This window comes from Bubalus kerabau, chromosome 11, assembly GCF_029407905.1.
Source record: "Bubalus kerabau isolate K-KA32 ecotype Philippines breed swamp buffalo chromosome 11, PCC_UOA_SB_1v2, whole genome shotgun sequence".
Classification (NCBI taxonomy): domain Eukaryota; kingdom Metazoa; phylum Chordata; class Mammalia; order Artiodactyla; family Bovidae; genus Bubalus; species Bubalus kerabau.
In genome coordinates this window covers 96,822,903-96,839,106 of record NC_073634.1, presented here as the reverse complement: position 1 = coordinate 96,839,106, position 16,204 = coordinate 96,822,903, and the positions used below count along the sequence as shown (strand labels likewise).

General features: G+C 40.3%; 1 long non-coding RNA gene across 1 annotated transcript; it reads right to left on the bottom strand.

Annotated features, from left to right (window-relative positions):
• Window positions 1-5,165: 5,165 nt before the first annotated feature.
• On the bottom strand, window positions 5,166-12,330 carry LOC129623522 (uncharacterized). The gene is made up of 2 exons (XR_008700578.1): window positions 12,193-12,330; window positions 5,166-5,352 (listed from the first exon to the last, which is right to left on the bottom strand). It is a non-coding gene; the product is annotated as an uncharacterized LOC129623522 (long non-coding RNA).
• Between the last annotated feature and the right edge of the window lie 3,874 nt (window positions 12,331-16,204).

Here is a 16,204-nt window from a genome sequence, read left to right as displayed (position 1 = left end):
TATAAAGCACATCTCAGTTTTGTATGTTGCTTTGAGAAAATTACAGGATGCACAGTAATTTGTAGGAATTTAAAATGGGATCATTTAAACATTTGAAAATTTGTTTTAAAAACCATCTAGCTTGCTTGTACATTTTAGATGTTAAAGCCCATGTTGTCTTGTTAACAGGCGTGGAGTTTGTAATGATCAGATTGAGCATGTGATTTCAGCTTTGAATCTGACTATTTCTTCCCTAGTTGCTAGATTCATTTTCTGAGCAGACTGTCACTAGTATTGGTGACTAATCATTCAAGGGGAAAGTTGCATTTGCAACTGTGTATTGCTTTTTTGGAAGAAATTTCCTTGTGTCTTAGTGAATGAAGAGTGTTGTTGGGATCACTTGCTGTAACTCCTACATAAGAACCCCTTCTGCAAGCAGAACACAAATGCACATGCTCAAGGAGTATCTCATCTTCTGAATAAATTGAATAAATTTGCTAGTCATTCCTTTATACTAGCGGTTTCTTTGTATCCCTTTGCTGGCAAGGGAATACAAGGAGTCAAGGCCACCAGTCAGAACACCCCACATTTGAGTGGAGTCCTATTTTTACTCCAAGAGCAGTTATTCCCCGAAGTCTGAAATTGGCAGTTTTTTTCTTTTTTTAAATAAAAAAATTTTAAATCTCCTTAAACCAGTGGAACACAGACACTGGCTGCACTTAGTACTGCCAAAAGCCAAGGTCATTTGCATATATTCCATCAATCTGTCCAGAATTAGGCCTCACTTTATAACCCAAGGCATGGAAGTGCATGCATTCTCTTAGCTGGGCAAACAATTATACTGTAGTTGTGATACAACACATGTGGCTTTTATTTGTACTGCACATATCCACTGTACAGCCACTTGGGAGTATCGTGGTTAGCTTGCAGCAACTGCTGTCTGCATTTATACTGTTTATTGCATATTCTTTTCCCTGGAAGTGAAAGAGAAATGTTTTTTCTTGTTGCATTGATTACATTTTATAAATTTGCTTAGCTGGAAAGTTTGGGAAAAGAGGCCTGTTTGTCAATTGTACAACCGATTGTGAAGCTCTAGTGTGAATATTTTTACGTCTGTATTAGACATTTTCTTTGCAAATCTATTGTTCGATTGAAATGTAAATGAAATTAAAAGATGGTGTACACCCATCATGTAAAAAGCAGGCACCATCTCTAAGATGGATTTAATGCTCATTTTTAAGGCATATACTCAGCTTCTATTTAAAACTATAATTTAAAATAATTCTGTACAATGAAATGGGGAATATATATGGGAATAAATTCTATTCCATTTATTTCAATTTGAATTTTCCAAATTGTAATGTTTCCCTTTGTGCTATAGAAATAGGATTAAACAGGGGAAGGCTAGGATTCATAAGGCCTGTATATGGGGGGAGGGCAGAGATGGAACAATGAGGGTTGTGATGATAGTGAATAGCAAAGAGTGAATTCTGTGTGTGTTTGCTGTAGCACTGAAGTGAAGAGATATTAGCTTTGGCTGTTCACAGAATAGAGCATCATGATTTCCAGTGTTTGAGAGAAAATTGATGGAACAAGTTTGCAGTACTTGACATGTATTTGCATGCACAAAATAAAATTATTTGTCCACCTTAAAAGTTGTTTGTTTAGTGTCAATATTAAGTTTATAGTGCATTTTAGTTACCTTGACTTCCTTGGCAAGTGTTTTGGTTTCACCAAGCTACCAGGATACTCTTTGAGATTTAAATAATCACCTGCCTCATGCATTCATCACTTGTAAGGATCTGAAAGAAGTAGATAGGCCAGGGAGGTTGAAATACTCCTTAATTCGATCAGTCACTTTATTCATTCAATGTAGAGTATTTTCTATATGGAAGATGAGGACATAGATAATGCCAGCAGTTCACAATCTAATGGAGAAAATAGACTAAATACACAAATAATGAATCTGAAATAGTGTATTAAAGAAGTATGAAGACTGTCCAGGGGGACCTCAGAATGGCCTCAGTGGATCAAGACACCAGTTTTACTGGGCCTTGAATAGTTTTACTCATTGACTCAACTGATGAATTTTAACTCCCTGTCTGTGCTGGTCAGTAAGGTTGAACGTCAGTGAAACAAACTAGCCCTTTCTCTTGAAGCTCTCAGCGTGGAACATGGGAAAAACAAATCTGAATAACCAGCTCAGTGAGCTATTTTCTAGTATAAGGTATATGGAGACGCCAGAAGGGAAATGATGGGGTGAATGGTAGTGATAGTGAGCCAGAGGAATTGCTTCTTTGAGAAATTACCTCAGGCTAGACTTCACAGGCTGAATATTCACCATCCAGACCTAAATGGGAGAAAACACCCAAGTACCTACTCTTACCTTCACACCAACCCACTCTGTATCCTAATAATCCTTCACTGTAAATATTATGAACCCTGTTTTATATTTGAGATGTTAAGAAACTTGCCCAAGACCTTATAACTAGAAAGTAATGGAGTCAGAATTCTGCTTCAAGTCTTATTCTACCTTCCAGAGGTGGTGATGGTTGGAACCTGTTGCAGCCATAAGTGTTAAACAGTGGAAGGATTGTTTGAGGAATAGCTTAACCAACTCTTGGTGCACTTAATATGTTCCAGACACAGTTCTAAGTGCTATAGGTATAATATTATCTAGGACCATTATTTTCAGCATTTTACAGGTGAGAAAACTGGGGCAGAGACCTTAGAGAATTTGCCCACGGTCACATAGCTAGATGAGGTAATTGGAGACCTCTGTGAAGGACACTGAATACTAAAGAGACTGTTAGGGAGTCTTGGAAGTTAGATGATTTGATTGATTTGAGGTTTTAGATCACTTTGGCAGTAGGTGTTAGGTGAAGCTGGAGATTGACCAGCAGGGAAGCAAGTCAACAGTCTAGGTAAGAAGGGTTTAGAGCATGGCCAAAGCAAGGATGGAGGGAAAGAGATGGATTTGAAAAGTAGAACATCTCCACGTTGTCATGGATTAAATCTGGCTTAGAATCCCAGACCTCATTGCTGAAAACATCAATATTTGTGAAATAGGTGATTTTGTATAAGCCCTGAAGTGATCACTGAGTCAGGAAGAAGGGAAAGAACCATGGATAGTTGACTCAAAGGAGAGGAAAGGAGAGGAAACTTAGTGAAGGAAATGAAATCCGAAGAAGATTTTATTTTCTTTATAATTGACACCTATTGAAGTAATTATCATGCAGTTTAACAAAGACTTTTTTTTTTTATAATTGAGAAGTCCATAGTGCAGTGGTTCCAAATTTACCTGTATATTGCAGTCACCTGGGTGTCTTTAAATAAATCCCAAAGCTCAGAACACACCCCAGACCAATTGAAACAATCTGAGGAGGTGGGATCAAGGCACTGGTACTTTTGAAGCTCCCCAGGTGTTGCCAATGTGCAGAACGGTTGGGAACCACTGCCATCACGAATGAAATGGGTTTGGAGCCTGTCTTAGCCCAAGGGCATTTGATAAATATCCATCATCAAGTGTTCAGGCTCAGGTAGTTTACAGATAGACTCATGCAACAAATACATTTTTGAGAATCTTCTAAAAACTGGGCATTAGGGATACAGGATTGAATTAGTCCCTTACTTCATGAAACTTACATTATAGTTTTAAGTTATGTGAACAGTTTTAGGGCCATCTCCTGAACATCTTAACTAGATCTCTAGTAAATATCGCACAAAACCTGTCAGCCCTGCCTCCAAAATAGATACCCAGAATTTCACCACTTCTCACCACGGAGGTCCAAGTCACAGTTATCGCTCGCTCACCTGGACTGTGACAGCCTCCTGTTCTCCTTGCTTCTTGCCTCCCCTTCAGTTTGTTCTCCCCACAGCAGCTAAAGAAATCAGTTAAAATGTCAGCTTGATCTCTTCACTGTTGTGCCCAAAACCCTCCAAATGCTGTTCATCTCACTCAGGGTGAAAGCCAGAGCCTTTTCTTTGATATTTTACTCACTGTGCTCCAGCCGCTTTGGCTACTGATTTCTTCAACAGGCCATCTAGGCCTGCTCCCATCGTAGGGCCTTTACCCATGCTGTCCCCTAAGGTTAGAAGGCTTTCCCGACCCCTGTCAGAATCTTCACTAGATCTCGCGCTTTCTTCGGGTCTTTGCTTAAAAGTCAACCTCACTGAAAATTAGATGAAGAGTAATGGGGGTAGAGGGTCAGAGTACTATTTAAAACATATTTTAACCCAAGAGACTGGATGAGATCAACTGAAGCTTTTTGCTAGTTTGTTTTTAAACTTGATATCCTGAAATAATTATAGATTGACAGGAATTTGCAAAAATAATAGAGTACCCATATACTCTTGATACAGTTCCCCCAATGGTAGTCTCTTATGTAACTAGACTATAATACCAAAACCAGGAAATTGATGTTAGTCACAATCTATGGAACTTTTTAAAATTTCACCAGCTTTCACATGCACTCATTTGTGTGTGTGTGTGTGTGTTTGTGTGTGTGTAGTTCAGTTTTATCACATGTAGGTCTGTGGAACCACCACAGTTCTTGATAACAACTGAAAAAAAAATTATTCTGTCATCTCAGTGGTCCCTCATGTGACCTATCCCTTTATATATATAAGTGAAATTATGCAGAATGTACCCTTTTGAGATTGGCTTTGTTCATGCAGCCTAATTCCCCTGAAAACCATCCAAATTGCTGCATGTCTTAGTTTCTTCTTTTTATTGCTGAGTAAGTATACGATGGTATGGACATAGCACATTTTGTTTGAACATTGACCCATTTTAGAGCATTTGGGTGATTTTCTCACTATTACAAATAAAGCTGCTATGAACATTTGTGTACATGTCTTTGTGTGGACTTTTTTTTTTTTTCTGTTTCTGAAGTATTTCTTGACCAAGTAGATTAGTGTACTTGGTCTACTTCTGAAGGAAATGAATAAATTAAACTATATGGTTTTAATTTAAAAATGGACAAATTCCTGCAAAATACAATTTACCAAAAGAGATACAGGATGAAAAAAGAAAACTGGAACAACTCTTTTATTAGTTACCTATTATCACATAACAAGAGAATCCTCAAATTTAGTGGCTTAACACAACATTATTTCATAGTTTCTGTAGGTCAGGAGTCTGCACGTAACTTAGAGAAGTACCCTGCTCTGGATCTCTCTCACAACCTCAGTGATGTAGTCTAGGTCTTAACTGGCTCTGTAGTCATCTCGCAACTCTCCTGATCAAGGGTCTGCTTCCAAGCTCCCTCCACTTATTGTTGGTAGGGTTCAGTTCCTCCTGAATGTTGGAATGAGGCCTCAGCTTTTCATTGGCTGAAGCTTGGCCCTCAGTTTTCTGCCTCGTGAGCCTCTCTGTAGGGGAGATGACAATCAAATGGTAGCTTGGCTCAGCAGACCAAAAGAGCCCAGAATAAGTAGGGGGGTGGGGCCAGGTGGCATGAGCTATAAATAAGTCACAAATTTTTTTTTTGATAGGTAAGAAGTGGATTTATTTAGAGAGAAACACACTCCACAGATGATGTGGGCCATCTCAGAAGGGCAAGAGGCCTCAAAATAAGGCATGGTTACTTTTTATGGGCTGTGTAATTTCATAGGCTAATAATGAATAGGAGCACTATTCCAACTATTTTGGAAGGAGCAGTGAGGTCACAATCTTTTATAACCTAATCTTGGAAGCTTATTTAACTTATATGCAGGGTACATTATGCAAAATGCCAGGCTGGATGAAGCACAAGCTGGAATCAAAGATTGCCGGGAGAAACAGCAATAACCTCAGATATGCAGATGACACCATCCTTATGGCAGAAAGCGAAGAAGAACTAAAGAGCCTCTTGATGAAAGTGAAAGAGGAAAGTGAAAAAGTTGCCTTAAAAACTCAACATTCAAAAAACTAAGATCATGGCATCTGGTCCCATCACTTCATGGGAAATAGATGGGGAAACAACAGAAAACATCGACTATTTTCTTGGGCTCCAAAATCACTGCAGATGGTGACTGCAGCTGTGAAATTAAAAGACACTTGCTCCTTGGAAGAAAAGCTATGACCAACCTAGATAGCATATTAAAAAGCAGAGATATTAAAGGTCTGTCTAGTGAAAGCTATGTTTTTTCCAGTAGTCATGCATGGCTGTGAGAGTTGGACTATAAAGAAAGCTGAGTGCCGAAGAATTGATCTTTTGAACTCGGTGGTGTTGGAGAAGACTTGTGAGAGTCCCTTGGACTGCAAGGAGATCAACCCAGTCCATCCTAAAGGAAATCAGTCCTGAATATTCATTGGAAGGACTGATGCTGAAGCTGAAGTTCCAATACTTTGGCCACCTGATGCGAAGACCTGACTCCTTAGAAAAGACCCTGATGCTGGGAAAGATTGAAGGCAGGACGAGAAGGGGACGACAGAAGATGAGATGGTTGTATGGCATCACTGACTTGATGGACATGAGTTTGAGCAAGCTCTGGGAGTTGGTGATGGATAGGGAAGCCTGGTGTGCTGCAATCCGTCGGGTCGCAAGGACTCGACTGAACTGAACTGAACTGAATCTTGGAAGCAACATCCCATCAGTTTTGTCATTATTCCTTAGAAACAAATCACTAGGTCCAGACCACACTCGGACTGATATAGCTCCCAAAGACCCATACCTCCTGGTAATCATATTCTGGTGTGATCCCCTCACCTCTGTGTGCACCGGACCTGGTGACTCCTCTACTCCCATCGGGAGGTAAAAACCACAGGGGGCTGTATGATACAAAAGAATTATTACAATCTAGTCAGTGAGTGACTATAATATTAACGAAAATTCCATATGGTACCCTATGGCTTAGGGAGAGTAGCTAAGGAAGGACAAACTTGTCCTCCTAGTTTAATCTTACTTAGGTTTTCCAAATAGATTTTTAAAAAATGTTTATTCATGTATTTGGTTGCACTAGCTCTTAGTTGTGACACATGGTATCTTCAGGCTTCGGGGTGGCATGCAAACTCTTAGTTCCAGCATGTGGGATCTGGTTCCCTGGCCAGGGATTAATCCCAGGTCCCCTGCATTGGGAGCATGGAGTCTTAGCCACTGGACCACCAGGGAAGTCCCAGTTTTTTTTTTGTTTGTTTTTTTTTAAAGAATAAAATGGTGAGCATGTATTGGCGGAAAAAAAGAAAAGGAAGTACAAACTTGGAAAGGGGATCTCTTATGGAGACTGGGGGCCAGACCTCATTGGAGACCGTGAAGTTCAACCCGCTGGGCAGAAGAGAAGTTTGCTGGTTTGCCCAGCCTGGGTTTGGTTACTGGCAAGCAAAAAGCAATGTTCTGGACTGCAAGTGAGCCTGCAGAGGAAAACTGGTGCCAGTGCAGACAGGAAGCCTTTGGCTGCCAATGCAGGCAGGAGCCCTTCAGGGCACTGACTTCCCTGTTGAGACAGCTGCAGGCTTTCTTAGTGCTAGACCAGAGGGAGGTTGCAGGATAACCACATGTGCTGGGCCCATGTCTAGGGAAGAACTCTACTGGATGTCCTTATGGCCGTACCACTGACCACAGCCCCTCCTCCTCCAGTGCCCACTACTGAGTAGTTCATTGCGCTCACTGCAAAGGAGAGATGCATAAAGGAATTCTGTCCATTCTTAAAAAGCCAAGAAGAGTGAATTGAGAGCTAAGAGATTATTTACTGCTACAGGAACCATTTTAGAAGCTGCCTGCCATAGCTGCGTTATCTACTGAACAAATGAAATTCATTATGAAAAGCTTCCCACAGAGGAAACTTCAGGCTCCCAGTGGTTTCCCAGGTGAATTCTATTAAACATTTAAGGATAAAATGATGTCAGTTTCACAGAAGCTCTTTCAGAAAATGGAGAGAACTTCCTAACTAGTTTTCATTAGATCAGTAAAACCCTGGCATCAAAACCTGACAATAACTTAACAAAAAATTACAACTCAATATCCCTTGTGAACACAGATGCAAAAATCCTTAAGATCTTAGCAAATTCAGATATTTATGTATGTAAATTATAATCCATCATGTCCAAATAGGGTTTATCTCAGGAATGTAAGACTAGTTTAACATTTGAAAATCAATCAGTGTAATCCACCATGTTAATCAGAACACAGGTTTTATCTATTACTGCATGTGTGCTCAGTCGTGTCTGACTCTTTTGAGACCCCATGGACTGTAGCCCACCAGGCTCCTCCATCCCTGGGATTCTCCAGGCAGGAATATTGTAGCGGGTTGCCATTTCCTCCTCTAAAGGATCTTCCTGAGCCAGGGATGGAACCCACATATCTTGCATCTCCTGCACTGGCAGGCATATTCTGTACCACTGTACCACCTGGGAAGCCCCGTATCTGTTATTACATACTCTCAAAATCTAATAAAGCTCTGTCCTGACTGGCTTATAAAGATTAAAAATGTATATGTAAATAAGAGAAACCCAAATATTTCTAAAAAAGAGAAAGAATTTTGTTTCTTACATTTTAAATATTTGGACTATTTAAAGAAAAATATTGCTACTAAAATATTGTTGTCAAAGCTATGAAAGCAAAGAGGTTTTCTCAGATGGCTCTAACCAAAACCTTAAAAAGAAATTTAATTGCTTCTTAAAGACAATCTAACATCTAAAGCAAATTTCAATTTATAAAATTAAAGCATACACTAAAGATACCACTTTTAATACTTAAAAAAGTATCTATTATAAGGAAGTAGCCCTCACTGGTTTTACATTCATTAATACAAAAACAAAAAGTTGTTTAGTCTAATTTGTAAATAAGAAAGACATATTCAATTCCCACAAATTGGCCCCATACTGACAGAGGAAGGTAAAGAGAAAGGTTATTTGAAATAATTCTCACACTGGTTGATGTTATCCAAAACTATTAATATTTCTCGACCTTTAATACTTTTATAACAAAAATAATCCAAACAAGAGGGACAAATTTGTTCTAAATTTACAAAAATATTGGTTGAAAAACTTTATCTGGGAAACTCAGTAGAGGACCAAGTCTTGTTTTATCTCCAGTTGATTATAATCTGGAAAAATGGTAAGCCTGGGAACCCAGCCTCGAGGCATTTAAGTATTTCAGTTACTTCAAAACTTTAAATGTGTTTAATAATAGTTGGCAAATCTGGTTGGATCAAGATTTTTCCCTTGATAAAAGGCAAATGCTTTAAGAGCTCATGGATTTTGTTTTTCCCACCAGGAAAAACCTTCAGTACTCTCTATGAATAAACAAAAACCTTACATTACAGGTAAAATACTTCAAAAACTATAAATTACACATGGTACTCTCATTAAAAGGAAATGTCACTCTCCACATCACCCCTGAATACTGGTAAGGTAAACTGAGCGGTCCTGGGGAATGCTGTTCACTGACTCGGGTACACAGTCATATTCCTGATGGATGCAAACGACATTCCCAGCAAGCGTACAAGTGGATAACCCCTCTATAATACACAAGAGAACAAGAGAGATCAATGAAAATCAGTATTAAAACTGTACATTTACATTTATACTTAAACGTTTTATTAGTTTTCTCTTACTTTTTTACCTTTTGTTGATTCCTGTTTTCTGTCCGCTCAACTCTTTAAGCTGTCTAATTTACTTTTTGCAAAAAATTACAACGATAGCTATTCTTTCTGGCTTTTAATTATGTTATCTAACTTTCAAAATCCTCTAAAATATTACCAACCTAAATATGTCTCCATACTTAACTGGCTTTCAGTCCCCCTAAGGAGAACTTTTCAGGGTGGACCCCTCAGCCTCTTGGTATGGTATTCAAGTTCTTATATAATCCCTTCCCCTTGAGTGTGGGCTGGATTCACTGGCTCACTTCAAATGAAAATAATACAACCGAAGTGATGGGTGTAATTTCGAAGGTTAGGTTATAAAAGACTGATTTCTATCTTGGTCTTGGATTCTCTCTCTGTTCCTCTCTCTCTCGGTCTTGGATTCTCTGTCCCTCTCTCTCTCTCTTATCTTGTTATCTTAGATAACAAGGGCATTTAGGAAGCCAACCCAGGTGGAAAAGAACAGAAGTCTGCCAGCAACCATGGAAATCAGCTTGAAAGTGGATCTCTGTTGCCCCAACTCCCCACTTGAGAATAAGACCTCAGTCCCAGCCAAATGTTGGACTGCTACATTATAAGACATCTTGAGCCAGAGGCACCAAGCTAGGCCATGCCCAGAGCCCTGACTCACGTACACTAGGAGATATGAATATTGTTCTGTTTTCTCAATGTTGGGGTAATTTGTTCTACAGCAATAGATAACTACGCCAAAGTCTTTGACTGCGTGAATCACAATAAACTGGAAAATTCTCAAAGAGATGGGAATACCAGGCTACCTGACCTGCCTCTTGAGAAACCTGTATGCAGGTCAGGAAGCAACAGTTACAACTGGAAATGGAACAACAGACTGGTTCCAAATAGGAAAAGGAGTACGTCAAGGCTGTATATTGTCACCCTGTTTATTTAATTTCTATGCAGAGTACATCATGAGAAGTGCAGGGCTGGAAGAAGCACAAGCTGGGATCAAGATTGCGGGGAGAAATATCAATAACCTCAGATATACAGATGACACCATCCTTATGGCAGAAAGTGAAGAAGAACTAAAGAGCCCCTTGAAAAAAGTGAAAGAGGAGAGTGAAAAGTTGGCTTAAAGGTCAACATTCAGAAAACTAAGATCATGGCATCTGGTCCCATCACTTCGTGGCAAATAGATGGGGAAACAGTGTCAGACTTTATTTTTTGGGGCTCCAAAATCACTGCAGATGGTGATTGCAGCCATGAAATTAAAAGACACTTACTCCTTGGAAAGAAAGTTATGACCAACCTAGATAGCATATTCAAAAGCAGAGACATTACTTTGTCAACAGAAGTCCGTCTAGTCAAGGCTATGGTTTTTCCAGCAGTAATGTATGGATGTGAGAGTTGGACTATAAAGAAAGCTGAGTGCTGACGAATTTATGCTTTTCAACTGTCGTGTTGGAGAAGACTCTTGAGAGTCCCTTGGACTGCAAGGAGATCCAACCAGTCTATCCTAAAGGAGATCAGTCCTGGGTGTTCATTGGATTGACTGATGTTGGAGCTGAAACTCCAATACTTTGGCCACCTGATATGAAGAGCTGACTCATTTGAAAAGACCCTGATACTGGGAAAGATTGAGGGCAGCAGGAGAAGGGGACGACAGAGGAGGAGATGGTTGGATGGCATCACCAACTCAATGGACATGAGTTTGGGTGAACTCTGGGAGTTGGTGATGGACAGGGAGGCCTGGCGTGCTGCGGTTCATGGGGTCGCAAAGAGTCGAACACAACTGAGCGACTGAACTGAACTGAATAGATAACTAAGGCAGTTACACTACACTTATTCACATTTCTTGGAACCTTAAAGAAACCCAAGGGATATTTTTAAAAAAGGAATAAAATATGGGATTCATAATACAAACTATGGCCCTATTATTTTCTCATACATTTAGATAGGAATTGTTGCATGGTTTTAAAGCTTAGACCAATTAAATTCAGGCAATAATTAATACTTACCAGCACATCCTCAGGACTAAAATTCTCATAAATGAAAGTGCATGCTTACAACATCAAAATATGACCTGTATTTTGAATATATTTCTCTGGAAAATCCTGACATGAGAAGTTGAGAGAATTTTGATGAGGAAATTGGCTCAGCCAAGTAGAGGTGCTTACAGTAGACAGAAACAACCTGTTCCCTGTACTTCACAGTTTTCTGCAGAATCTATAAATAGCTAACATTGTTTTCCTTGATGCCCTGAGCCAGCCAGCTCTACGGCAGGCTGCCTAGACTGACTGCTTTGCAAAATGCTAGCTTGTCAGTCGGAGAAGGCGATGGCACCCCACTCCAGTACTCTTGCCTGGAAAATCCCATGGATGGAGGAGCCTGGTAGGCTGCAGTCCATGGGGGTCGCTAGAGTCGGACACGACTGAGCGACTTTACTTTCACTTTTCACTTTCATGCATTGGAGAAGTGCCGGGGTCCAGCCCTGGCTGATCCAGGGTATTCGAAGGAGAGATGGCGTAGGCGAGGGTCAGGAAACAACTGCTTAATTAAACGTTAATTAAGGATATAAAGAGTAATGGAATGAGGATAGCTCAGTAGGAAAATTCAGTGGAGAAAAGAGGCTGAGTAGCTTGGTTTACGCGGGAGACCAATAAAACTTCAAGACAAGAAATTTGCACCACTTACGTAGGCCGCAGGCGTCCTTCCGTTCTCCCGAAGGAGAGGAGACACTGAGGCCTCCCAGGTCGGATCTTAGAAGCCCAGGCATAATTAGCAAGCATGGTGGGTTCCGCGCTCCAGATGGAGACTCAGCCAGAATTTGAAAGAGAGAGCGACGTGGGGAGACCAAGTTTCAGTGAACAAGGCCCGCACTTTATTTTCCAAAGTAGTTTTTATACCTTAAGTTGTGCATAGAGGATAATGGGGGAAGGGGTGGAGTCATACAAGGACAGCAGTTCCTGGTCCTAATCAAAGCCAGGCTTTCAAACTTATCATATGCAAAAGTTCAGGTGAATTACATCATCTTCTGGCGAGGAGGCCTGTTAACATTTTAAGAAACTTGTTTTTCTCTAAAGGTGATTATTCCAAAGTCAGGCACCAGCCTCCAAAAAAGCATTGGACAAAGCTGCATTTTACATTTCTATACACCCATTATATCAATCAATACACCGCCAAGGACACAGTAGGTAAGGAGTATGGAGACTTAGCAGCAAACATTGGCTCAATAAGTGAAAAACCCTTCACCAATACAATTTCTAATCAATCTTTTAACTACTCAAAAGAATCTGTGTTTAGACAGTTTAGAACATATCCTGCCTCTCACAGTTGGGAGGCTCTGAACAATCACATGTGGCCAGAAAAACCTATTCAGGCAGGCTAGAGGATTTCCAAAGGAGTTTGTAGGTTGAAACACTGTCACACCCAGGAATTATTAACTGGAGCTGTAAGCTAACACTTTTTTCAGAGAGAGGTAGTGGGGGACAGCCCCCGTAAAGTCAGAGATGTAGGTGAAAGCACAAAGCAGAAAGTAGGCAGACTCAGGTTTGGGGGGTAGATGCTCGAGAATTTCCAGGGGGACTCCTGAGGCTCGATCCCGCCTTTGCGTATGCCGAGCCTCCTTCCTCATGACCTTTGTCATGGGCGGAGTTCCTCACGCTGGCTCCCAGCAGTGATAGAATTCCAGTTGAGCTATTCCAGATCCTGAAAGATGATGCTGTGGAAAGTGCTGCACTCAATATGCAATATGCACTCAATATGCAATATGCCGGCTCCCGGCAGAGAAGGAAATGGCAACCCACTCCAGTGTTCTTGCCCGGAGAATCCCAGCGATGGGGGAGCCTGGTGGGCTGCCGTCTATGGGGTCGCACAGAGTCGGACACAACTGAAGTGACTTAGCAGCAGCAGCAGCAGCAGCTTGTCAGTTTCCCTCTAGAAAAGCAGACAAGACTCATGGTTTCCAGACACCCCACATCTCCCTGCTCTCTTTTATAAATCCTCTCTTTTAAAAGCCCTGTTGACAAACACCTATTGATTCTCTTTCATATGAGTAAATCTGTTTGCATATAATTAATTTCTTCCATATTATTCTTTGACAGGGGTATACATAGAAGGAATCTACGAAAAGGTGTCAAAAGGTTGAACCTGGGACATTCCCTTATTTAGAGATCAGAAGCAAAGCAGTTAATGAGGGTATCAATGAAGTTGGAAAAACTAGGAGAAGATATCCTTCGGAAAACCAAGAGAAGAAAGCCAGAATACTGGAGTAGGTAGCCTATCCTTTCTCCAGGGAATCTTCCTGACCCAGGAATCAAACCAGGATCTCCTGCATTGCAGGCAGATCCTTTACCAACTGAGCTATCAGAGAAGCCCACTCTTCATGAAACCAAGAGAAGAAAGTGTTTCTCTTGAAATAACTGTCAAATGTTGCTGAGTGGTTCTATCTAGGATTTGGTAACTTGAAAGTCACCAGTTACCCACACAGGTGTGGTTTCAGTGGACTGGGGGCAACAAAAGCCTAACTGAAGTAGGATGAGGAGAGAATGAGGGATCTATTTGTTCTGGCTGTTAAGAAGATCAGAGAAATGAATGTGGTTGGAGAGGCATGGTGAAGGAGGAAAGTGAGGTTGATTGGCAAAAAAATATTAAGTTTTGGAACATAATAGATAATACTTTCAGATGATTAAAAATTACAAATAAAACATTATATATAAAAAGTCTCCCTCCCACTCCTGATTCCCATTTGAATTATTTCTTGTATATTCTTCAATGCTTTTCTTCCTGCACACATAAGAAAATGGTATTATTTGTCCGTATTTTTATTGCAAAAGGAAGAAACTAATACATACATAATGTCCTCCATGTTCCCTTTTTTTTTTTTTTAAAGTAAACAATACATACATGCAACTATATCGATAGGATAAACCTTCCGGAGTGGGATTGCATATGCTAAAGGCACATTGATAGATATTTCTCAATTGCCATCCGAAAGAGCTGTATCAACTACACTCCTATCAGCCGTGTATTCCCCACAGTCTCATTGAGTGCTATCAAACTTTTTTGATTTTTAACAATCTGAACAGTGGAAAATGGTATCTGAGAGGATTTTCTTTTAGAGATGAAAACTAGAAAAACAGAAAGAAAGCCTGAATACACAGGGGAGAGAGGGGAAGAACCTGCAGAATATTCCTTTTCTATGCTGGAGGAGCAGAATTCACTGCACTGGTGATTCATTTCATAGACCCAGATGCAGGGGGTTGTTGGTACATTTTGAGGGTACAAGACTCTACTGATTGCTTCTGTTTCTCACTTGAAATAAGGATCAAGGTCATAAGGTAATAAGCCAGGACAGGGGAAGAGTGTCGAAGATGTGAATGACCAGGTGTGAACTGCTTTGCTTAGAGGGTAGGGGAATAGTCTGCCTAGGGCAACTAGGATTGTTGAGCAGCTCTGAAGGCCCCCTTGAGACTTGCAGCCTTAAACTGAAAGTGAATTTTGAAGGAAAAGGAGCCTCCGTGCATGAAGAAGACACTGCTTCAGGGAGATGTGAGAGGAAAAAAAAAAAGCAAAGCATTTATCTGGTGGTGGTTTAGTTGCTAAGTCGTGTCTGACTCTTGCGACCCCATGGACTGTAGCCCATCAGGCTCCTCTGTCCATGGGATTTTCCAGGCAAGAATACTGGAGTGGATTGCCATTTCCTTCTCTAGGGGATCTTCCCAACCCAGGAATCAAACTTGGGTCTCCTGCATTGCGGGCAGATTTTTTACTGACTGAGCTATGAAGGAAGCCCAAGCATTTATCTAGTATTTAACAAATATTTTGGCGGACTCTCCTATATAGAGACTATTGCTGGGTGCTGGCTTGTCACTTACTTTAAAATTTTTATTATTATTATTTTTGGCCACCAAACAAAGTGTGGGATCTTAGTTAACTGATCAGAGAAGGAACCAGGGGTCCCCTGCATTGGGAATGCCGAGTCTTAATCACTGAATCACCAGGGAAGTTCCTGGCTTGTCACTTAAAGCAGATCACAAGCATATTTAAGTTGGCTGTTCACAAAATCTGATTACGGTAAGATTATTCACTCTGCAAACAAAAATACAAAAAGTTACCATAGGATCTCTTTATATGAACTTTTCCTAAATTTGGGGATGGGCGTTTTGACTCGATAGCCTGGACAAACAGCTTCTCAGAAAAACATGCGCATATACAAATTTGCAGACAAATGCAGGTGGGTTAGAATCACAAATAAAGAATCTCAAATTTTAGGGAAATAAAACTTACCTATATTTTAAACAGTGTACTGTTTTAGTGTATTTTGAATGATTCAATTTACACAAAGCTTTCTAGGAGCTACTTCATGTTGTGTATTCGATGCCTGAATAGGGCTCAGAATCTGAAATCATTTTACGTTTCCAAAAAGTTCAAAAAATAGTATAGAGTTCCCCTATACTCTTCTCCCAGAATTCCCTGAAGTTTACATCTTACATAACTGTAGCTCAATTATCAGAACTATTGATAACAATACTATTGTTTCTTGATACACTTTATTCAAATTTCATCAACTGTCTCATTCAAGTCCTTTTCCTGTTCCGGAATCCAATACAGGATTTCACTTTGCGTTTAGTTGTCTCGGACTTGACTTTCTTCTTTTAATCCAAAGTGGCTGTGTGTTCTTGGGCAAAATTAATGTCCAAGCCTT